Source organism: Terrapene carolina, unplaced genomic scaffold (assembly GCF_002925995.2).
Source record: "Terrapene carolina triunguis isolate 2854851 unplaced genomic scaffold, T_m_triunguis-2.0 Scaffold35022, whole genome shotgun sequence".
Taxonomy (NCBI): Eukaryota; Metazoa; Chordata; order Testudines; family Emydidae; genus Terrapene; species Terrapene triunguis.
The window spans coordinates 11,019,564-11,043,619 of NW_020699373.1; the positions used below are offsets into that span (position 1 = coordinate 11,019,564).

Below are 24,056 nucleotides of genomic sequence, written 5' to 3' on the forward strand. Positions count from 1 at the left end.
GGTGGCCTTAGTGTGGGTGTTGGTGGCCTGTGCTGTACAGGAGATCTGACTAGATGATCTGGTGGTCCCTCTATGACTCCAGGTCTTTCAGGGAGTGTCAGCAATTGACATGAGGGTCATGAGTGCTAGATGGTGCACTCGGCTCTGTGCTTTTGCAGGTTATTCCTTCATTGTCCATCACAGGTTTCCTTGCACTTTCCTCTGAGGGATCTGGTAGCGGTGATGGTCAGAGAGATGGTTGGTCTGCAGTGATTCAGCTCTTCCTATTTCCTCTGGAAGATGTTTAAAAATTTACATAACGAGACAGCTCCCTATTGGCTACCTACCCGTTTCTTCCTACTGAGATCAGCTATAGTTTATGCTTACTAACTTGTCTCCAGTTCAGACGGCAGAAAGAAAAATTTTTTTGCCAAACACTGAGCTTTGGTCAAACAATGCCCCATAATCATCCATGTGGTGGGCTTGCAACATGTACTTTCTCTAGGAGAGCAGAACACAAGAGGCTTAACGGTTCATTCGTGATATCATGTATAGAAAGCCCTGGTCCTTGCCCTGAAGAGTTTATAATTTAAGGACAAGGAACAGATGAAGGGCGAGGGGCAGCAATATAACATACAAGTGAAGTGGTTATGATGATGGTAGGCACACGTCTCATTAGCTGTATTTTTGCTCTGATTATCTATTTATATTATAAAAGTTTAGTTTTAGTTTGCATTGGATTTGGACGTTCCTGTCAACCTCTGTGAAATCCTGCTTCTTGCTAACTTGGGAGGAAAGTTAGCCTCAAGATGCAGGTAAACTTTAATGAAAGGGGAAGTCACTTTTGGATCCTCGAGAAGCGGCACTAGTGAGGGTGCTATGATAACCCCGGAAAATACCCCGGCCACCATTTTATAACTGGGGTTGCCTACACTGAGACACTTAGGATCAGTTTTACAAAGGCATTTAGGCACGCAAAGGTGCAGAGAGACACTTTTGTAAATACAATTTGGTACCTAAGTGCCTAGCACCCATTTAAATTAAGCAGAGCTGGGTGCCTAACTCACTTAGGTGCTTTTGAAAACTATCTGCACCTTTGTGCCTAAATACCTTTGACTATCTGGCCCCAAAATATAAGTAGCCAGGTTTTCAAAGGTGCTGAGCACTTGCAACTGCCATTGAGTTCGGTACCAGAAAGCAGAAAATCAGGTCACCTGGTATATAGGTGCCCACCTATGGATGTAGATGATTAATGGTAAGAACCCATGTTAGAAATATCTGGGCTAAATGTCTGGTTGTGGCTGGCCCTGCACAGGTACATGTGGCGGATGGGTGGAGTGAGAAGGGGTGCAGAGGGCCCTGCCCCAGCTTGCACAATGCCTGTCACAATCAGCAGCATTCACCCTAGGAACAAAACATTTGCCTTGCTGGATTCGTCTCTATTCTGGTGTCCCTCCTCCGGCAGTGGCCAATTCCAGATGCTTCAGAGCAAGGCCAAACAATAACAATTGTATAATAAAGTCTCCTAACTGGCAAAGATGTATCCTGCCCTGCAGGTAGAATTCCTTTTGGACACCTGTAGGCAAGATGAAGCCTGACATATGTTAGGATGGCCTCAGGAATGTCTGATCTGCCTCTTACTCTTAGAAAAAAATCCTCTCACCACCAGGGCCGGCTCCAGGGTTTTGGCCACCCCAAGCAGCCAAACAAACAAACAAAAAAAGCCGCGATCGCGATCTGCGGCGGCAATTCGGCGGGAGGTCCTTTGCTCCGAGCGGGAGTGAGGGACCATCCGCCGAATTGCCGCCGAACAGCTGGACGTGCCGCCCCTCTCCGAAGTGGCCACCCCAAGCACCTGCTTGGTAAGCTGGTGCCTGGAGCCAGCCCTGCTCACCACCAACAGCCTATAAACGTTTCCAATAAAACAGCATTTAAAAGAGGAGAGAGAACTGTAACCTGCATCAGTGAAGGGAGGCCCTTTGATTTAGTTCAGCTGGCAGTCTTCCCCAATGCATATATTAATTCTTCTGGCTCGGCAAAGGCAGGCTAAACTTCCTTCTCTATCCCTGCAGTAAAACGTAGACAACTTCTCTACCTAAAACAGATGGCACCCCTCACATGGTATTTTTGGTTGAGGAGATCTGAGTGACTCACTCCCAACTGCCTCATCAACAAGGACCACGTGAACCAATAAACACTGCCAGGGACACTGGCAGCAGAGTGCCTGTTACCACCCATGGTGTAAAAGAAGAAATTACCGCTCTTCTCCGGCTGAAAATTACTTCAATCCATTCCTCCCCACCTAAAAAAGGCAGCCTTGTGATCTCTTCTGACTCCGACGCAGGGCTTGCCCCACAATCTAGGTCTGGTTGCATTTAAAAATAGGTGGGAAAACCTCCAGCCATGTTGATAATACTATTTAAAGACCCATGGTTTGAGTATCCTGTTCTACGCTGTATCTACTCAGAGGCCTTCGAGTGGAGACACATTGCCTTGACTGACAACTCCCTCCTGTCTGGAATCTCAGCCTATCATCTTGCCCATGCCCAGCAAAAAATGCTACTGCTAAAATCATCTTCCTTCTCTCACGCCCCTCTGCAGAGGCCAGATCATCCTCTGCCTCCGGGCAGCTTTATACTGCTCCAGCAGTGCAAGGTTGCTTTAAATACAGTAGATCAAGCCCCTGGAGGATCTTCCCTGCTTGGGGGGTTTCCCTGCAGAGCTTTGGTAGTCGCTTCTACATCTCTCTTCCCATCCCTGCAACTGGAACAAGGGGCATGGCTGGGAGGAAGAAGATGTGGCCACGCTGCCCTATATACTCTGGGAAAACCTGGGTGCAATCGGGGACCCTTGAGGCTGCTGGCTCAGTGCAGGGCAGCCTCAGGATGGGAGGGGTTCTACAGATGAGCATCTGGCCCAAAATCTCTCTGTTAGGTCCCTCTCCTCCTTTCTGTCAAGCTCAGCTTCTAGGCTTTACACAGCTCCAGTCCTGTCTACATCTCTGCCATCGATTCCCACTACTCTTCCTCTTCCTGCTGCCTATACTTCTCCCAGGCCTGCTTCCTCAGGCCTGATCCTGCAAAGACTTGCTCATGAGCTTACCTCTGTGGACTGTGAGTAATCACACTGAGCTCAATGGGACTACTCACATGAGTAAAGTTAGACATCGGCATAGGCCTTTCTACAACTGGAGCCTAAATGTCCCTTCTGTATCCCCCCCCCCCCGGTTTTCTCATCTTTCCTCCATGCTATCCCTTACTCTGGAAACACATCTGATGACCTCTTTCTCCTCAGCCTTTCAGTGTAATCTAGCATTTATGGGCAAGGATGGTGCTTTCATCTGTTTATGTACAGCATATAGTACAGTGATTTATAATTCATAGACTTTAAGGCATGATGGACTATTAGATCATCCAGTCTCACTTCTTACATAGCGCAGGCCTTAGGCCTGGTCTACACTACGACTTTAATTCGGATTTAGCTGCGTTAATCCGAATTAATCCTTAACCCGTCCACACAACGGAGCCAGTTACTTCGAATTAAAGGGCGCTTAAAATCGATTTCTGTACTCCACCCCGACGAGCGGAGTAGCACCAAAATCGATTTTGTAAATTCGAATTAGGGGTAGTGTGGCCGCACACACCACCGAATTAATGTGGTTAAAATTAATGGGGTAGTGTGGCCGCACACCACCGAATTAATGTGGTTAAAAACCGAATTAATGTGCTTAGTGTGGCCACGCACAATCGAATTTATACAATCTGTTTCCCAAATTCGAATTATCTAAATTCGAATTAATCTCGTAGTGTAGACGTACCCTTAGAATCACACCCAGTTACTCCTGCACTGAGCCCAATGACTTGTATTTGCTCAAAACATCTCTTCCGGAATGTCTTCATTTGAAGTTGTCAAGAGAAGGAGAATCCATCCAGCAATGATGCCCAGTGAATAATAAAAGCAACAGAGAGTCCTGTGGCACTTTTAAGACTAACAGATGTATTGGAGCATAAGCTTTCGTGGGTGAATGCCCACTTCGTCGGATGCAGTGAATAATAATAATAAAAAATACTAATGGAGGATGCTGGTCTGCTTGGGTATTTTATAGAGCATGGGGATGGGCGGGCTGGTTAGGTTAAAGTCAGAACGGAGCAACACAGACTAGTTTATTATTAGTAGTTTACATACTATTGAATCAGAAGCAAAAGAACCAAACTACTACAAGAAAAGCTACTCACACTGGTAGTGTTTCTTTTCCAGCTGAGGGAAGCTCGTTAGAAAACCTGGTTGCCAAACAAGTCCAGAGAAGCTTTGGCTGAAGGCTGGAAGTATTTGGTTGAGGTTTGGAGTAGGTTCTTAAGACAGTCAAGTCAGTTTCTCCATTCCTAACCAGAAGTACTTACTCGTGTTAATTGGGGCCTGATCCCGAGCTTAGGCACCACTGAAAAGTGAAATAATGTGTTCATTTGGGGACAGCACAGCAGGATAAGCCTTGATGCAAAGCCCACTGATGTCAGTGGGAGTTTTCCCATTTACTTCAGTAGTCTCTGGATCATTCCCCTACACGTTACATTGTAACTCTGTACACAGCCCCAATGCTCTAGTGCAGTGGTTTTCAACCTGGTGTCCACAGACTATGTCTAAGGGGTCTGTGAAAGGCTGTCATTACCATAGAACAGTGGTGTTCAGCCTGTGGGCCCTTGGGGGGGTCTGCAGACTACATCTAAGATTTCCACCTCCATTTGAAATTTTTTAAGGGTTCGCAAGTGAAAATCCCACTGTCCTAATGTGTTAGGACCATTCCATGCCATCCTCATCTGTGTTTGCAGACCAGAAACTGGGATATGATTTAGCCAATAGTTGGAGGCCTTAGCATTAATGTCAGTGCCTTACATCATATCCGTTCAGTGATGAATAGCAAGAACCAGTCTCCGGAGTGCACGTTACTGCAGATAAATGATGGAATAAAAAACACGCATCGTCCACCATTGGTGTTTAGTTCATAAGGGGTTGTCTGGCTATGTGTGAATTTATAAAGCTTTCAGCTAACTCACAAACCTACATGAAAAGTTCAGTATTCAGGCACATCATGTGCATTTGGGACATTGACTCCATACACTAGTTATTATGGTAGACACATCCGTCAAAGCAATCTTTTCTATCTGTGAGAGTTATCACACAGAGAATATACTTACTCAGGGAAGTAATCTAAATGTAATCAACACAAGTTATTAATCTATATGAAGAGGAAGCGTCATTTTATGAACACTGTGAGAGCACACCACACAAGGGGGAGTGTCTCGATGGTATGTGAAAGGAATTTGCAGCATGTGGCAGCATGTGGCAGAGAGGTCTAGGATATGAATATCGTATGATGCCCTGTTGGCTGCATAAGCTATTGCTGGCTTTCATTTCCCTAGCATGCATATAGAGTCGGATGGGAATTTTCTGATGGAATGTTATCAGAAAATGACGATTTGTGGAAAGAGAAACATTCCATGGGAATAGGTCTATTATGATTAAACCTTTGATGGAAACCAGGCGTCATGGAACAGGGCATGGGCAGTCTGGCCTAGTGGTCAGAGCTGGAGTCAGAGGCAGGAACCGAACAGGGTTGGAGGGGACTGCAGTAGAGCAGGCGCAAGGCTGGGAACAAGGCAGGCACAGGAGCGATTGCAGCCACTGGCCTTCAGAGCAGGTCTGGTGATGCCCAAACCACCTGAGTGACTGAAAGGCAATTAGGGTGTTCAGCTGCAGGGCAGCTACCTGGCCCCAGGCTCAGCTGCAGGCCCTGATTCCTGACACCAGGCACTTGACAGAAACTTGCCTTGTTTCCTGTCAGCCTGCCCACCTGCCTCCCCCAAGCTCGCCTACTCCGCAGCAGCCCAGGCTCCCAGGCAGACTGCCAGCTCGGCTGCCATGGAGGCAGGGCTTCCAGGCTCCTCAGCAGCCCACCTGGAGGTCGACCCGGGAGTCTGGGCTTCCCGGCTCCTGGGTTCTGCAGCAGCCGGACTCAGCAGGCAGCCAGGGTCCCCAAGGAGTCGGGCAGTGGGCAGCCCATGGAGCATGCCGAAAAATCCCATTGAGGTTCTCCTGAAACAGAACGTACCGGTCTCTCCCGCCCATGAGCATTTTTGTATTTTTGACCAATCTGTCCCAATTTGGGATGAACGTTTTCAAAAACTCTGAAACTTTTCACAGGAGGGAGACTGCTTTCCAGCCCGCCCTACAGGCCTACACTTCATGACCTGGGCAGGAGCGGCGGAAGTGCCCTAAAAAGGGTGGGAGGGGGCCCACAGGTGCCTGAACCGTCTTCTCCCCAATGCCACCTGTTCTCCCCAAGGCCCCGCCCCCGCTCCTCCCCCCGTCATTTGTCCTTACAGCCAGTAAAATCTGGGAGGGCCATGGCCCCCTTCTTTAGAGGCCTAGCCTCTTGCTGACAGCAAGCATGAGTTAATAGAAAGGCCAGTATGTGAATTACATATGATTTGGCCATTTGGGGCTAGGTGACATTTTTGTGACAGGTTGTCTGAAGGTTTCTGTTTATGTGATCTAGCTCTGAATAGCCACTGGGATCATGGTCTTCTTGAAATGTCCTTGTGCTTCAGCTAATGTTATTTCCAGTCAGTGAGATGGTCAAGGATGATGCAGGAGGCAGATGGAAAAGCAATTCTAGGGTGACATTTGAATGGCAAAGCGAAAGGCATATTAAGAAAGCGTGGCAGAGAACACTGACCGCATTGGGCTTGGATGGAACAGATCTACATCAGCACCAATGAAACCCCATCCAGCCGGGCCTATGTAAACCCCACTGTCCTAATTACAACCAGACACAGCAGGTGTTTCTTTTGCACACTTTTTAACATCTTAGGATGGGGATCACATAGAATTTGTAAGAAACATCATTCTTGAGTCCTACAGTAGTCTGTGCTACCAAAAAATAAAAGTTCTTCTACGGAAAAACACTCTGGAAATGATGGACATAAAGATCAGCCACCATATTTAAAGTTAACGGAGTTTCTCTGGGTTACACTGATGTCACAGAGGAGAATTTGTCCCCCCACGACTATTTACACAAATGCATCGCAAAGCACAGTGTACAGCAATAGTGCAATTTGTGGGGGTGCCACTGTAATAATAAAGCAATAAAAACCCCAACCACATCCAACAAATCATAAAAACAATAATCCCCACCCTGTAACACTTAGCAACAAATTGTTATCACACGTCACCAGTTAAAACTGTAGATATATGTAATGGTGTAGAGGCACTTACCACCATCCTGGTGTGAGAAGCTCTGTAAAGACACAAATATGGGGATCAGTTACGCCTTCATGTGATGTGAAGTCTCCAAGTTTTTAGTCTAGAATTAGCTTGGGTTTGCTGTGTGCCTCTTTGAGGCTTATAAAGTGGGAGAGAACTACCGAGCTCTAAGGCTATATGTCTACACACTGATAGCAGCAGCAGATAGGGAATGTGTAGCTACACGCTGCCGTGAAAAGCAGGCCGTGTGTAGCAATATGTGAAAGACTCAGGCAGGCGGGAGGCAGCGGGGAAAAGACTCAGCCCCTGCCAGAGCCTTTCCCCCACCATCGCAGTCTTTCCCTGCATGGAACACCACGCTGCTAAATCCAGCAGTGTAAACAAGGAATTATGGCTTGGGTGAATAGAGAGTTGTGCAGAGTATGTACTCTCATATGTACCCACACTCTTCAGGTGTGACTTTCCTCACCTATGCCGTGTGTTGCCAGCTACACTGCTATTCACACCAATGCTGGGGGGCTACGTGTGTACATAGTCTACCCACTGCCAACAGAAGTGTGCAGAGCAGCTGTACCTTGAGGGTAGCTGGGTGGTGAGAGGAAGGGGATACCTAGTGTCATTGACATGAGAACACCTGCTGGTCAAGGTAAGAAGCAATATTCAAGAGTGTGGAATGTGGTCTGGATCCTTAGCTGGAGGATACCACAAGGAGTGAGCCCAACGAAGGGAAGCATACACACCCAGCTGCTATAGGAGAGATTGTCTATGTACGGGTGCGCTTCTGGACTGGCTGAGGGGGACGTTTCTCTCCAACCAGACTTTTTATTATCTGGCTGCTGTCTCCTTAAAGTATGGCTGCAGGATTCCTGCACTTTCACTCCAGTGAAATGGAGAGACCCCCACCGCTCCCCAAAAACCAATGGCACACCCTAAAAAAGCCTAGGAAGTCCAGCAGTCTTTGGAAAGGCAGGTGAGTAGCACAATAACCTGCCCTAGATAGGTGGGTTTGAAAGCACTGGAGTTTTTTTGATCTTGCTCAGTCCACTTCTTATTAGACTCTCCACAGCTATTCTCCCGCTGTGCAAAGGCACATAACACTGCAAACGCTGCTTTCAATCAGTATTACACCTTGGCTTCACTCTCTTTGAGACTGAATCTTTTTTTGTACCTTTTGAAAGTCCTCAAAGGATTTCTCTGTCTCCTTTAGTTTCTCCAAGATGATTTGCTCTTTGGCAGATATCTGGGATTCTTCACTTTCTAGCTTCTCTATTTCTTGTTCCAGCCTGGAAGACATGGGAAAATCATCCATCATTTAATTCAGTGGCATACTAGATATCTGAAGGCAGCATCACCCTGGTAAGTGAGCATTGGCTTGCTAGCTGCGAAGGTATTAATCAGGATGTTAAATAGGTCAGGAGACAGCGGGGGAGTTTCAAAATCTTGTTCAAAAATGGTTTCTTGGCACAGGAGGAGGCTAGAGGAAAGACAGGGCTTAGAGCATTTGTGGTATAGAAAGGTCTATGTCAAAAAGATGGGAATTTTGGATGTGATCAACTTTTCTCAGAACATTTGTCTGTTAAATTAACACCCCCCACTTCCTGCTCCATTTTGGAAATCTCAGTAGGGCAGGTATATAAACATGCAATAATTCTTGGAGGAATAAATATCTCCAAATCCTTCCACACCATAAAGGACGGAACTGGAAGCAGCTGTTAGAGGTTGGCAGGGCCCCAGCCCCATTAACAGGATTTCCTGAGCCTGCGTGGTGCTCACTTCCAGCAGACAGGCCCTTCACTTGGGTAGGATTCTCGGTTTCATCTTTCTACCTTTCCCATTGTTTTTGGATGATAATGGGGGCAGAGCCCTATCAGCCTGCAGGTAATACATACCATGACCTGCCTAGAAAAGCCCTGGAGAGTGATCCTTAGAGATGCTAAATACCCATAGTGCTCATGTATTTCATTGAGAGTTGTGGGCTCTCAGTACTCTTCAAAGTAGGACCAGAATGATGTTATATTGTAGCTATATAGGGCCAGATCCTCCACCGGTGTAAGTCAGCCTCACGTCATTGACTTCAGTGGTTTACACCAATGAAGGATCTAGTTCAGAATTTTTCTGGAGATATGACATACCCTAACTTATATACAACATTATCACTATTTCTGCACCATCCATAAAAAAATTAATTGTCACATTGAATATTTGATTTGAGCAAAAGCCGAAGTTTCAAAACCGGGATTATCTAAAGTTCAGAAAGCCCACTGACTTCAGTGAGAGCGATGGTTGTCCAGCACCTCTTATTGAAGTGCCTCAGTATGGATGTAGGAGTCTCATATTAGGCACCCAAATATGAAAGTTTTGGCCTCTATTTCTTTTCTCGCCGGGCTACCAGACAGACAGCATGGCTGAGAATACATTACACAGGAAAGTCAGCCCATCACTCACCAAAGAGCACTCTTTAGAACACTCCTAACTCAACGAATACATTGGAAATGGACAACCGCAGAACCAGAGTACTAGTTACGAGATGGCTCGCTCCTGTCCTTTCTTTTCCCTGGGCAATCAATGCTCAGTTATCCAGGCATGTTTATACCTCAAAGATGAAGATATATGAGGCCTGATGAATTTACACTGCGGAGATGGGTGCACACATATTCGTTTTTTTGCGAAATCAGTGGTTGCAGCATTCCGTACTACAAAGTCTGTAATACTGTTTTCTGCTAGCCAAATGATTTCAGGTGGACCGGTAGGTAGGGAAAACGAATGTGCGTCTGACAAAGCCAGAAAATTGCAGTGGGAGAATTAACTCCTTTCCCCTTTTAAACAAACCAGAACTAGTCAATCTATTATCCCACTGACGTTAATGGAATAAGATGTTACTCAAGGATGAGTAAGGGTATCTAAATCTGGCCCATAATAATGGAGGGTGGTGTTAAGTGCATCATTTCCTGGATACCAGCTCAGATCTTTGGAGAAGAAGTTTGTCATGGTTGATTCAAGCCAGAAGAGAAAGTTTGTTTCAACCACAAAAAAAAGCTCTCAGCCTTTGCTTTGATTTTCTCTTATTGCTTAGTGGGCTGTTTGCTGCCTCAGTTTTACTCTGTGATGTCTTTTTTCCCCCTCCTCCCATTCTCTCCCAAAGTCCCTACTGCTTTCATGCCAGACTGCCTGCCTGCTGCCCCGGTGAAAAGAACAGTCAGGCAGATGCAACAGTAGATCAACGTCTTTCTGACAGCACATACTGTTCTCGGCTTTCTTTAACCCCTTCTTTGGTTCTCTTAAGAAGCAGTAAGAGCAACAAGAGGGAAGAAAGAAACTAGGGGGAAGCTATCAGGTAGATCGCTGGGGATGAAGGGACATGGATTTTTAGTCTGACACTAAATAAGAATGCCTGTAACCACTGCCACCAGTATAAAATGGCATAACTCCATTAAAGGCAATGGAGATATGCTGATTTACACCAGCTGAGGATCTAGCCCTAAACTGGGTACTCTGAAGAGCTGGTCCACTCTTGAGAAAAATCTGTCTGGTCAGCTGAAATGCTGGACCTCCAGTCCCTGCTCTTCCTCACTATGAACGATATGAGCAGTGCTGGCCGTTCCAGGAATGTCCAGGAAAGATGTACCCCATGGGCTGCTGAACGGAGCAGATACATTCAGCGCAGTGACAATGTGTCACGTTCCTTGCAGTACCCAAGACTGTGAGGCACCTCTCTACCACCTGCCCTTAGCATGAAGAAGTCTAGTCTGTACCTGCCACAGGCAACACAAGAACTTCCCTCCAGGCTTCCGCAGGCCTCTGATGGGTTAGCGATAGGCTCACTCCCACCCCGAGTTCTCCGAGCATCCCCAGCAGTGTCCAGCCCCTTCTCCACTGGGCACTTACAGCATTACCAAACCCGTTGTTCCCAAAGGAACAGTACAGCACAGCTTACTAGTTACACCCTGGAACACAGCTTCTGCGTAACACATGGCACTTAGATACGTTTATAGTGAAAACAAGATGAAGTTTATTTAACGAAGAACAGAGATTCATATGGTTGCAAACGGGTATATGGGAAACAAAGAGTACACATAAAACAAAGTCATAGCACATATTCTAGAGCAGGAGTGGGCAAACTTTTTGGCCCGAGAGCCACATCTGGGTGGGGAAATTGTATGCAGGGCCATGAATGTAGGGCTGGGGCAGGGGGTTAGGGTGTGGGAGGGAGTGTGGGGTGCTGTGTGCAGGAAGGGGCTCAGGGCAAGGGGTTGGGATGCAGGAAGGGTGCGGGGTGTGGCAGGGGGCTCGGGGCAGGGGTGCAAGAGGGTGTGGAGTGCAGGAGGGGGCTCAGGGCAGGGGTGCAGGGTGCAGGAAGGGTTCGGGGTACATGAGGGGGCTCAGGGCAGGGGGCTGGGGTGCAGGGGGCTCAAGGCAGGGGGTTGGGGTGCTGGATGCAGGGTTCAGGAGGGATTTGGGGTGCAGGCTCCAGCCCGGCACTGCTTACCTTAGCGGCTCCAGGGTGGCAGAGGCATGCAGCAGGGCTCAGGCAGGCAGGGAGCCGCTCCCGGAAGTAGCCGGCATGTCCGGCAGAGGCTCCTGGGGGTGGGGTGGGGCAGGCGGCTCTGCCACGCACTGTGGGTACCACCCCTGAAGCTCCCATTGGCCACGGTTCCCCGTTCCCAGCCAATGGGAGCTGCAGGGGGTGGTGCCTGCAGGCAAGGGCAGCGTACAGAGCCCTCTGCCCCCCACTCCGCCAGGGGCTGCAGGGACGTGGTGCCGGCTGCTTTCAGGAGTGGCGCGGGGCCATGGCAGGCAGGGAGCCTGCCTTAGCCCTGCTGCGCCACAGGGCTGGCAGTCCCATGGGCTGGATTGAAAGCCCTGACAGGCCGGATCCAGCCCACGGGCTGTAGTTTGCCCTCCCCTGTTCTAGAGCCTAAACTTAGCTAACAAGGTGCCCTCTTCTCTAATAAGGTACCACCCACCCCAAAGTCCTTCTCACCATGTTTTTCAACCAGGATAGTGGAGACCCTTCTTTTGCGAGGCCAAGCCAGCTCACAGCCTGCCTCCCCTGATGAGGGATAACTGGGGGGTTCATCTGCACCCCAGATATAGTTCCAAAAGTTCATTGTCTCTACTCCCTAACAGGATAACCTCTGCTGGGTTTGTTTTTTCCTGCAGCGCCCAAAACCTATTGATCAGCATTTTGCTCAGGCGGTGAATGGGCATCCATTGTGAACCATACAATACTCACTTTGCATACACGACCAGCCAGAGAGAGAGAGAGAAGCATCTCTTCCTGCCTGCCTGTCAAGAATATGTGGCTCACTTTTTGGTGACCTGCCTTAACTCCCAGACCTAGAGAACATAATTTAGTATATCTACACACAGAACTCCTCACCTATTTTCCATGCATATGTCTATCAATGAGTATGACCACCAGTGTAACACAGGCTTTCATCAGAGACCTTACAGGACATTCTTCGGCAAACTAGTATGCAGATCCTAGACCCAGGGGAACCCTGTAACCCTTATGCACCCCTGGGCCCTCTGTCATTTGTTACAAAGAGGTTACTGAATCATGCTATTGAGGGACAACAGCAGCACAGAAGAGGTGATCTACCTTGTGTGAAGGCCAATGTTAAGTTTCCAGTTATGCCTGAAATAGTGTTACCTCATTATTTGCGGCATTCTCTATGCTTACTAGAGTGACGTCATGTTACCGAGTTATCTAAGGCAATTAAAAAGTTGAAGGGAAACCGGAGAACACGTGTATTTATTTGTAATGTGTGCTTCACTGTATTATCCAGGTGTCACATACGTTATGAGAAAGCAGTCATGCCGCCACAGAGGACTGCATTCTCTTGCTTAAGCTGCAATCTTAGCTGGTGACGTATTCTTGAAGAGCCAGTAGTGAAAGGGTTAAAGTGTGGGACAAGTCTCGCTTTGCGGTCTGTATTTCTGTGCTAATTCCAACGCTTTGGAAATGGTGTGTGTGTGTGTGTGTGGGGGGGGGTCTGTATTCTTTTTTAGTTCATGATACAATGAACACATGCAAACCTGAATTTAACAAAAACAAAACAGAACACACTTACATACCATCTGTGATCTGACTATAATTACCACAATCTCAGCTGTAATCAACCCAGCTACAGTACACACACCCCTTTTATACCTCCTGAATAATTTCTTTCTGAATAAATAGGTCTTCATTGTCATTTGACACTTGGGAAGGAGACCCTTATAATTTCCTGTTCCTGGCTTCTCTGTAGTTTTCAGACTGGAATTTCAAAGGTCACTGCATCTGCAATGCCAGCCAAATAAGCAACAACACAGTTTGGAATGCTGTGGGGAATACCCAAGTGGGAAAAGAGACAGGATAAAGGCAGTGTGAAAAACGGACTGGTTAATGTTATTGCCTCTTGGCCTGAGCAGTTTGCCAATATTTGGGGCCTTGCCAGGTTGTTTCCATTAGGAGAAGTCCTGTTCCCCTGAACACAGTATGGAGGCAGTTTCCTTGTTCAGAAATGTAAGTCAGCCTTTCGAATAAGTGCTGTTACCAAGAGAAGCTCTGCCTCAGTTTCCTCCAGGGGCCATTGCTTCTCTTGCTGTCTGCTTTCTTTCTCCCCGCTGTCTATTTCCTTCCAAACACATACACAGATCATGCAGCTACACCCAATCAATGCCCCCAGCTCCTGCAATTGCAGTCAGTCTTCAGGAAAACCCCTTGGGCCTCATGGCTTAGCTTCTACTCAGGACTGCCATGATAGTCCAGGCCTTGAGTTGTGGCTTCTAATGTTTCAGCTATTTTGACCCTGCACCCCATATTCTTCACAGTGATATTATGATGATTATGACGTAATTATGATGTATTTTATGCAAGATAAGTCATGGGAAGTGTAATTGGAAAAGTTATGATTTGCTGAATATGATTATCCTATTTGTAGGCATGTCTCATTTTTGTTTCTGAAGTTATGAGTATTGACTATGTATCTGTATTTCAACTGTAGTTACACCTGGGTAACGCCCACTAGACAAGATTCTTTCAGTCTAGATAGCTGGGTGGGGAAGGGCTTAATCAGGGCAATGGGCCATTAGGAAAAAACAATAGGCCTTAGGAGAAGCTTATCTCCCACCTGGTGATCCTTCCTGTGAACGCTCCAAACAGCCTGTAAGTAATGGCTGCTATGAATCTACAAGGACATGTGATCAGACCACATCTCTGGACTCCATCTTGGGATGTCAGTATTTTTCCACAGGCTGGTCTGGGAACCAAGCTTTGGAACAAAGGGTTCCTGCCCTGAGCAAAAGCTATGTAAGGCAGGGAGGGACATCATCTGGGGTTCTTCCCTCCCCACACAAAAGACTCCTAGAAACACTCGAGGAACAAAGTCTGAACTGGGGGAAATGCAGGACCTAGGTTACAGGGATTTCTAGCCTGTGAATGAAACGCCTGGGGATTCCAAGCTGTAAAGTAAGGGCAGCTTGCCCCTTAAGAATGTGCAGCCTGCTTGTACCATCCCATAGATTGGATATGAATTAGGAGATTTTCACCCTATTCAGTATATTAAACTTAGTTTGCATTTTTGGTTTATTTGCTAAGTAATCTGCTTTGATCTGTTTGCTATCCCTTATAATCACTTAAAATCTATCTTTTGTAGTTAATAAACTTGTTTTTGCTTTATCTAAACCAGTGAGTTGGAGTGAAGTGTATGGGAATCATAGCTCAAGAGGCAAAGGCTGTTGCATATTCCTCTCCCCATTGAGGGAGGCATTTTTGTATGTGCATGCCAGTGGTCATAACAAATGTCCACACCTAGCATGGTCACAATCTGTGCTATAAAATTATGCGATGGCCTAGTTACTGCCCTGGTCTAACGTGGTTTGAGAAGGATTGTCTAGGTCACAGTTGGACTGGCAACAACGGTATTAGTTAAGAACTCTAGCTCCCCATGAAAGAGAAGAGTTCCAGCTCCATCCCCGAGCAAGGGGAGAAGAGACACTTCTACACAGGTACCCTGTCTCTTAGGCAGCATTTTCCTGCTTACGAGCCCCTGGTAGGTACCTCACATCCCTGGCTGGGGGAGGAAAGACTCCCCCGCTGAGGATCCTATTTCTCACAGACAGGTTTATGAAATAATCCCTTTCCACCTAAGCTTTGGCTCATCCTCCATGCTCCAGCTACACCCTCTCAGGCCCAGATTCCCCTCCATTTCCCCCCACAAAACTGGATCTCCCCACCAGTACTACCTCAGCTGGCAGCCCAGGGACCACCCCATTGGCTCCTTGACCCCCCTTCTGTTCTCCTCAGTGTTGGCCCATTTCCCTATCTTCATTCTTTGGGAGGACTACAGGCCTGCTCCCCCACACTCCACAGGTAAAGCCTTGAAGGGCAACAGAACTCAGATCAGAATGGACCTTGCTAGCAAACACACTGCTAAGGGAAATCCTGCATGTAGAAAACCATACCTCATGTGGGTGGGACTGATGGCTGGAAAGGGGCAGCAGGAGGGGAGGTAGCCAGCCAATGCTCCCTACGTGGACAAGGGAAAAAGGCTCTCTCGGCTCCTTATACTCCAAAAGGAGGTCATGGAGAAGGGGGCAGAGATTCACCTGAGGTATGTGAACAGAAGGGGAGCCAAGTAAAGAGAGAGTCTAGGCGTGGGGGTAGAGGAGACCAGCCAAGGATTCGGGCTGTACATAAGCCTGGTGGGGAACAGAAAGGGACATCTGCATGCACACGTGTGGGTGCCTGTCTCCCGGTCACCGAGCAGATGAAGTCTCAGGCTGTGGGTCTCCTCCTCACCATCTCTCTGCTGCCCTCACCAAAAAGGAGGGGCCCTGCAGCTCTGGCTTTCCCTCTTTCCTCTGCCAGGAGATAGAAATTGTTCTGATGAAGGGAGTCTCTTCTCGCCTGCACCCCTCCCCAACCGCAACACACGTACACACCGTGAACATAGGTCTGAGCAGCATTCAGTGGGGCTGGGGCTGCCACATGCTGTTCTGCAGTGAGGATGCGCAGATTCATGAGCGGCAGAACTGTGCTTCAATTTCTAAAATATAGCCTCCCCTAGCCTGGTTAATTAACTTCAGTAGTGTAAATGGCTCCTAGAGAGACTGATGCCGGGGGAAAATCTTGTGTGTTTTGTTTTGAAGAGATCATGGTTTCAGTGCGATAGAGACAGTAACAGCAAGAAGATTAAACTTTTAAGAAAGATCGATCAGGTCTCTTTGGTCCATGCCAGCTCTGCATAAACCCCAGACAGCTCTGTGGAGCAATCCTATCATTTCTGCAAGGAAGGTAGCAATGCAATGGCAATTATGAACTCTTATGTCTATACGTACGTACGTATACACCAGAGGAAAAGCCGCGCAGCAGCAGCAATGAGGAAAGGTCTGCTTGGCCAGAACTTCAGGATTCAAGACACAAGGATCCAGAACATGAGTGGGGAAACGGGAAAGGCTTTATAGGCAAGAAAATAACTCGGGGGGGGGGGGGAAGGAATGATGAGGGTACATGTGGAACAGTGGGCTGAGCTCTGACATGTCACCTCTACTACCTTAGGGCCACATTCAATCTCTGGGGTGACAGCCACCATCTTGGCCAACACACCACAGACCTGTAGAGTTAAAAGCATGGGCTGCTCTAGCTTGAGCTAAAGCGGCAGGCTGTCAAGCTGAGAACTGTAACAGACTCATATCCCCTGGAGGCCAAGGAGGCACACAAAAGATGCAGTTCTCACTTACTTCAGTGGACTTTACTCCTGCTTATCCCAGGGTCTCTCTACAGTGCGCTCAGAGACTATCCTTGGTTCTAGTCCCGGCTGGGCTTTGGACCATCTCACAGAAGCAGACAACGTGGAGGAGTCTGTTTTATTCTATGCAAGTTCTTGTATCATTCTGGCAGAGCTAAGCATTGAATCCTTATCGCCTATATCCCAGGTCGCTGTCGTAACCACAAAACCACCCATCTGCTCCAAGAGAATGTGCTGGTCCCATAGCAGGGGTTAACACCAGAGCCACACAGCTAGAAACCAAGAATCTTAAACTGCTCGACCATTTATCTATGTGCCACGTCCACTAATAGTGCCTTCTCTGCAGTGACCTCAGACAGACCAGGAGAGGCGCATGGATTTGGGGCAGTCACTTCTTAGTAGAACGCCCCCCATTTTGGGGGAATACAAAAAAAACCTCACCCCACACTGGTGACTCCGGCAGCTCCTGTCCCTTGGGCTGGGACTGGGACTCCAGGCATTGCAACCTGGTGCAAGGAGTTGCAGAGCCACTCAGGTTTGGCCCAGCTGTCCCTCTGCCCCATCATGACAAAGGGGCAGCCAGGCCAAAATGGAGTGAGCGGCATTGCAACCTGGCGCGTGGGGTCACATCACCTCTCACTCAAATTTGGCTTGGATGCCCCTCTGTCATGATGGGGCAGAGGGGCAGCTGGGCCAAATCTGATTAGCCCTGCAACCCCATGCACCAGGTCACAATACCTGGAGCAAGAAGCCAGGCCCACCCCCGCAGGTCAGGAGCCACAGCTGCAAGGTGAGTGCTGGATGGATCGCTTTGCAATCTCCGCTCTCCCCCCCTTCCCACACGATCTCCCCTCCCATCCCCTGAGGAGGGACAGCACCTGACCCCTGCTCATGGATAAAATGAAATTCCTGAAAAATAAAATAGGAAAATTATAAAAATTAAAAAGAATTCCATGGGGCTCTACTTATTAGAACACAGACATGGTCTACACTAGCTAGTTTCCCCAGAAAACCTTGTCAGTTGTGCCAAAACCATCAGAATCCTTTGTAGAGATCAATACAGTCCATCAAACAGTCAATAAAAAGGGTGAAAGCTGCTTGATTCCATACTGAGCATGAATTTATGTGCCATAGTTGAGAAGTCCTAGCTTAGCTTTCAGCCCTTCTGCAAAAGTTCCTCCTTTTGAATCTGTCCTCCTTGGAAACTTGACACTGTGAACCTTATACTTTCCAAAAGGGTGTTGTTTACTGAGCAAAGCTGCTAATCAACAGCTGCAAACTTAATTAGTACTTGGAGAAGGGACTAAAACCTCCAGGAGAATACATTATCACCAATCAGTGCTTGTAAATTAGATACAGGCACAGCACTGGACAGGTAGCTGTGGCAGCATGTTTGTAAGGCTTCCTAAATGCATAGGGAAAGTACCTTTCTCCTATGACCAAGCAAAAGATGGTGTCTGGTCTTGGTTAAATAAGAATTTGTAGGGGACAGGGGGAAATCTAGATTAAAACCAATGATGATTAATTAACAATCATGCCTGCTTGTAAAGCTTTGCATCAAGGGTGAAGAATATTTGTTTTGAGTCAGTTGGTAAAATGCTGCCTGCTCAGGAAATGGAGGGTTTTGTGGTAAGCTAATGCAAGAGCTTTGAGGTGGAATTGCAGATGCTAGAGATGGATAAAACCCGTACGTAATCAAGTCCCTCTCCTTGCCCAGGTGAGAGGGTCTGAATGCTGACTTTGTCTAGTGTTTTGTCCAGTCTGAAATCTTAAATTTCCCAAGCCATGGGACTTCCACCATTTCCCAGGGAGACTAGTCCACCATCTGGCAGTACTTCCTTAGGCCATGTCTATACTACCCGCCGGATCGGCGGGTAGTAATCGATCTATAGGGGATCGATTTATCGCGTCTCGTCTAGACGCGATAAATCGATCCCCGAATAGACACCCATACTCCAACCTCGGCAGGAGGAGTAAGCGGAGTCGACAGGGGAGCTGCGGCGGTCGACTTGCTGCCGTGAGGACAGCCAGGTAAGTCGAACTAAGATACTTCGACTTCAGCTACACGAATAGCGTACCTGAAGTTGCGGATCTTAGATAGATCCACCCCCCAGTGTAGACCAGCCCTTATACTCAGCCTGAATTTTCTCTTTCTTAATGTCATTTCCTTCTCCTAGTTTTATCTCCTTGGCTCACCCCAAACACCCTTGTATCATTCCTTCCTGGTGTTTATACCCTTCAGATATATGGAGCCTGTTACCAGGTCTCCTCTCTTCAGAGTTCCCCTCACACTGTATAAACATAAGGCCAGATTCTGCCACTCTTGTTCCAATGGAATAATGCCTGACTTTGGGCTAGATTGTCTGCACTGTTCTTATAGCCCTGTCGGTCCCAGGATTCTAGAGAGACAAGGTGGATGAGGTGATATCTTTTATTCGGCCAACTTCGCTGGTGAGAAAGACGTGCTTTCGAGCTTACACAGAACGAGCTCTTCTTCAGGTCTGGGCTAGATGGTAAGCTTACAGACTGCCCTGAGTCAGGGGGTGAGCGTATAACTGCACGGACTCAGGAACAGAGCAGACAATTAATTGCAACTCAGAGTATCACGGTTCCTCCCCTGCTGCCCCTTCCTCTGGGAAGTGTAAATTACTTCACCCCTTTTCATGAGACCGTCTGTCCCACACTTGGAGCCCAGCCAGACACTCTGGCCAGTGAGTGAGGGCAGAGTAGGGCTCCTCCCACTTTCCGTTCACAGCTGGGACTTTCAGACTCCCCTTGTCATGGCCAGAATATGGGCAGGGCCTTAATCCCCCCTTATTCCCCTGCACCTCTGAATAATTCAAAGGCTGTGACCGGCTAGCTCAATCTGGCAGAGTCTGGCTGTCTCATAATCCGTGCCCTGGAAGCACCTATGCTTTTAAAAATGGTAATATCCTCATATGGTTTCCCCAGCCCAACCTGTTATGGAAGATGAACTCTTAGGACTTGCCCTATGACCATAGCTCCTGTGTGTAGAGATGGGGCTTTGTTTTCCTATGACTGTCATTGTTTTCCAGTTTTCTCCCCGTCTAGAGAGATAGGGAACCTCTTACGTGTGGGATTTCTTACATCAAACATCTGAAAATAAAATAAAGTAACTGACTCTGAAGCACTCGAGTGGGTTACTTAGGGAGGTGGTGGAATCTCCATCCTTAGAGGTTTTTAAGGCCCGGCTTGACAAAGCCCTGGCTGGGATGATTTAGTTGGGGTTGGTCCTGCTTTGAGCAGGGGGTTGGACTAGATGACCTCCTGAGGCCTCTTCCAACTCTAATCTATGATTCTATGACTCTGAATAGCAGCTGATGCAAAATCCTTACACTGCAACAAACCAAGCATGTAGCAATCTACATCTGTGATAGATGTGGAGCTGCTCTGTAGTAATTTATGAATAATGTGTGTTGAATCATCAGGGCTGTTGGGAAACAAACAGGAAGGCAAAACAATGCCTCTAGACAACACCCCTCAGCAAACCCGTGGGTGTTGTCACAGGACCATGAGAGACCATTGTCCTGGAGGAGACTGGCTCAATCTCCTGGGCCCACCAAACTGGTTTTAGACAAGCAGGGCCCAAGCTGCAGGAAGAGAGAGAACAAAGAACTCTGGCTAAATGGGTAAAATGGGACTCTCTCTAAGCAGGGAGACAGGTGTTGGGGAACTGTTCAGCTAGAGTGACACTCGCTGGGGTGCCTGAAGAAGCTAGACCTGCCTGGCCCTGTTCCCGGATGGTAGGGCTTTAGACAGAGATGCAGAAAGTTTATTGCTTTAAAAGACTTTTTCTCCAGGTGAAGGAGGAGCGATTACGTGACCCTTGGGGTATGTTTGTTGTCTGTTGTGTGTGTGTTTGTGGTGTGCTTGCTGCTTGACTGACATATACCATGTGGTCTATTTGTTGGGGGACCGTGTGCTGACTGTGTGTGTGCTGAGCGAGGGAGTTTAGAGGAGGGAGGGTGAGTGGGGGCTAGATACACTTAACATTCCTTAAACTTTTTTAAATTTAAAGCCAAAAAACACCCCCTGATAAAAAAGGAAAACAACAACAAAGGAAAGAGCTGCAGGAGCTAACAGAGAATGCCGGCAGAAGTCCAGCAACAGAGTGGGGGCTCCATAGTTTATTGCACCCAATGCAGCATGCATGATTACCTGCCCTATGAGCAGGTGGCATATGTGTGCATTCGGTGCAAGGAGCTCCTGGCTCTCAGAGATCGTGTACGGGCTTTGTGGACACCAGAGTGGCTGAACTGAAGGAGCTAAGGGAGACATATATTTTATAGCCATATTTTATATATATATAAAATTAGGAAGGCCAAAAAAATAATTTGAAGAACAGCTAGCCAAAGACTCAAAAATAGCAAAAAAAAATTTAAGTACATCAGAAGCAAGAAACCTGCTAAACAACCAGTGGGGCCACTGGACGATCGAGATGCTAAAGGAGCACTCAAGGACGATAAGGCCATTGTGGAGAAACTAAATGAATTCTTTGCATCGGTCTTCATGGCTGAGGATGTGAGGGAGATTCCTAAACTTGAGCCATTCTTTTTAGGTGATAAATCTGAGGAACTGTCCCAGATTGAAGTGTCATTAGAGGAGGTTTTGGAACAAATTGATAAACTAAACAGTAATAAGTCATCAGGACCAGACTGTATTCACCCAAGAGTTCTGAAGGAACTCAAATGTGAAATTGCAGAACTACTAACTGCAGTCTGTAACCCTAATCATTTAAATCAGCTTCTGTACCAAAAGACTGGAAGATAGCTAATGTGACACCAATTTTTAAAAAGGGCTCCAGAGGTGATCCCGGCAATTACAGGCCGGTAAGCCTGACTTCAGTACCGGGCCAACTGGTTGAAACTATAGTAAAGAACAAAATTGTCAGACACGTAGATAAGCATAACTTGTTGGGGAAGAGTCAACATGGTTTTTGTAAAGGGAAATCACCAATCTACTAGAATTCTTTGAGGGGGTCAACAAGCATGTGGACAATGGGGATCCAGTGGATATAGTATACTTAGATTTTCAGAAAGCCTTTGACAAGATCCCTCACCAAAGGCTCTTAAGCAAAGTAAGCTGTCATGGGATAAGAGGGAAGGTGCTCTCATGGAGTGGTAACTGGTTAAAAGATAGGGAAAAAAGGGTATGAATAAATGGTCAGTTTTCAGAATGGAAAGAGGTTAATAGTGGTGTTCCCCAGGGGTCTGTACTGGGACCAATCCTATTCAACATACTCATAAATGATCTGGAAAAAGAGGTAAACAGTGAGGTGGCAAAATTTGCAGATGATACAAAACTACCCAAGATAGTTAAATCCCAGGCAGACTGCGAAGAGCTACAAAAGGATCACTCAAAACTGGGTGACTGGGCAACAAAATGGCAGATGAAATTCAGTGTTGATAAATGCAAAGTAATGCACACTGGAAAACATAATCCCAACTATACATATAAAATGATGGGGTCTAAATTAGCAGTTACCACTCAAGAAAGAGATCTCGGCGTCATTGTGGATAGTTCTCTGAAAACATCCACTCGATGTGCAGTGGCAGTCAAAAAAGCGAACAGAATGTTGGGAATCATTAGGAAAGGGATAGATAATAAGACAGAAAATATATTGCCTCTACATAAATCCATGGTACACCCACATCTTGAATACTGCGTGCAGATGTGGTCGCCCCATCTCAAAAAAGATATATTGGACCTGGAAAAGGTTCAGAAAAGGGCAACAAAAATGATTAGGGGGTTGGAATGGCTTCTGTATGAGAAGAGATTAATAAGACTGGGACTTTTCAGCTAGGAAAAGAGATGACTAAGGGGGGATATGATTGAGGTCTATAAAATCATGACTGGTGTAGAGAAATAAGGAAGTGTTATTTACTCCTTTTCATAACACATGAACTAGGGGTCATCAAATGAAATTAATAGGCAGCAGGTTTAAAACAAACAAAAGGAAGTATTTCTTCATACAACACACAGTCAACCTGTGGAACTCTTTGCCAAAGGATGTTGTGAAGGCCAAGACTATAACAGGGTTCAAAAAAGAACTAGATACGTTCATGGAGGATAGGTCCATCCATGGCTATTAGCCAGAATGGGCAGGGATGATGTCCCTAGCCTCTGTTTGCCAGAAGCTGGGAATGGGCGACAGGATCACTTGATGATTACCTGTTCTGTTCATTCCCTCTGGGGCACCTGGCACTGGCCACTGTCAGAAGACAGGATACTGGGCTAGATGGACCTTTGGTCTGGCTCAGTATGGCCATTCTTATGTTATGCTTTGTTCCTACTCTTAAGCTTAACCAGTACTTTGGTTTAAGCAAGCTGTCTGGTCACTCTGTTCACCACTGGTCATAGGTTCCCAAAGGGAAGAACTGTAGGTGCCAAATCCAGTTGGCTCTATTGGGTGAGCACAGTTGAAACATAGGGTACTGTACCACAGGGCCTAGACTAAGAGAGGTAGTATCCCATGATTCCGCCTCAGGCGTGGTGAAGACGTGTGGCCTGATAATAGAGGGGGGACAGATGTGGGACAAGCGCTGTAGCCGTGAAAAGAGCACATTGCTGCTATGCACTTGAAAAGTCATTTAGGTTTATTGGCAGATGCTAGTAGTTCTACTGTACGCTGCATGGTGTTATTTATAGATTGGGATAGATCCAGATATAAAGAGAGAGCAATCCAGGGATGACTTCTGAGAGCTCATTCTGCAGTAACGTATCATTACTGGCTACCATAGTGTTACCCAATGTTGGAGCATTATACACAATGAAAAAAACCGGTTATGTGGCAGTGGTTGTCTCTTCCATCCAACAAGCTGCCACTGCGGCTCCATTTAACCCAGGGATGGGCAAACTTTTTGGCCTGAGGGCCACATCAGGTTTCCGAAATTGTATGGAGGGCCGGTTAGGGGAGGCTGTGGCCAGGCGCGGCCCAGCCTCGGCCCCCATCCGACCCCCCCCCCCCGCTTCTCGCCTCCTGATGGCCCCCCTGGGACTCCTGCCCCATCCAACCCCCCCTGTTCTCTGTCCCCTCATGGCCCCCACGGGACCCCTGCCCCA

General features: G+C 47.3%; 1 protein-coding gene across 1 annotated transcript in view; it reads right to left on the reverse strand.

The window, feature by feature from the left end:
- Positions 1–8,423, reverse strand: part of LOC113405016 (A-kinase anchor protein 2-like) — a 238,386-nt gene extending 229,963 nt beyond the window's left edge. Inside the window, exons 1-2 of the mRNA XM_029914326.1 lie at positions 8,408–8,423; positions 7,252–7,273 (exon numbers count right to left, since the gene is read on the reverse strand). The gene's annotated coding sequence lies outside the window, so the exon portion shown is untranslated. The remainder of the gene's footprint in view (positions 1–7,251; positions 7,274–8,407) is intronic.
- Positions 8,424–24,056: the final 15,633 nt, after the last annotated feature.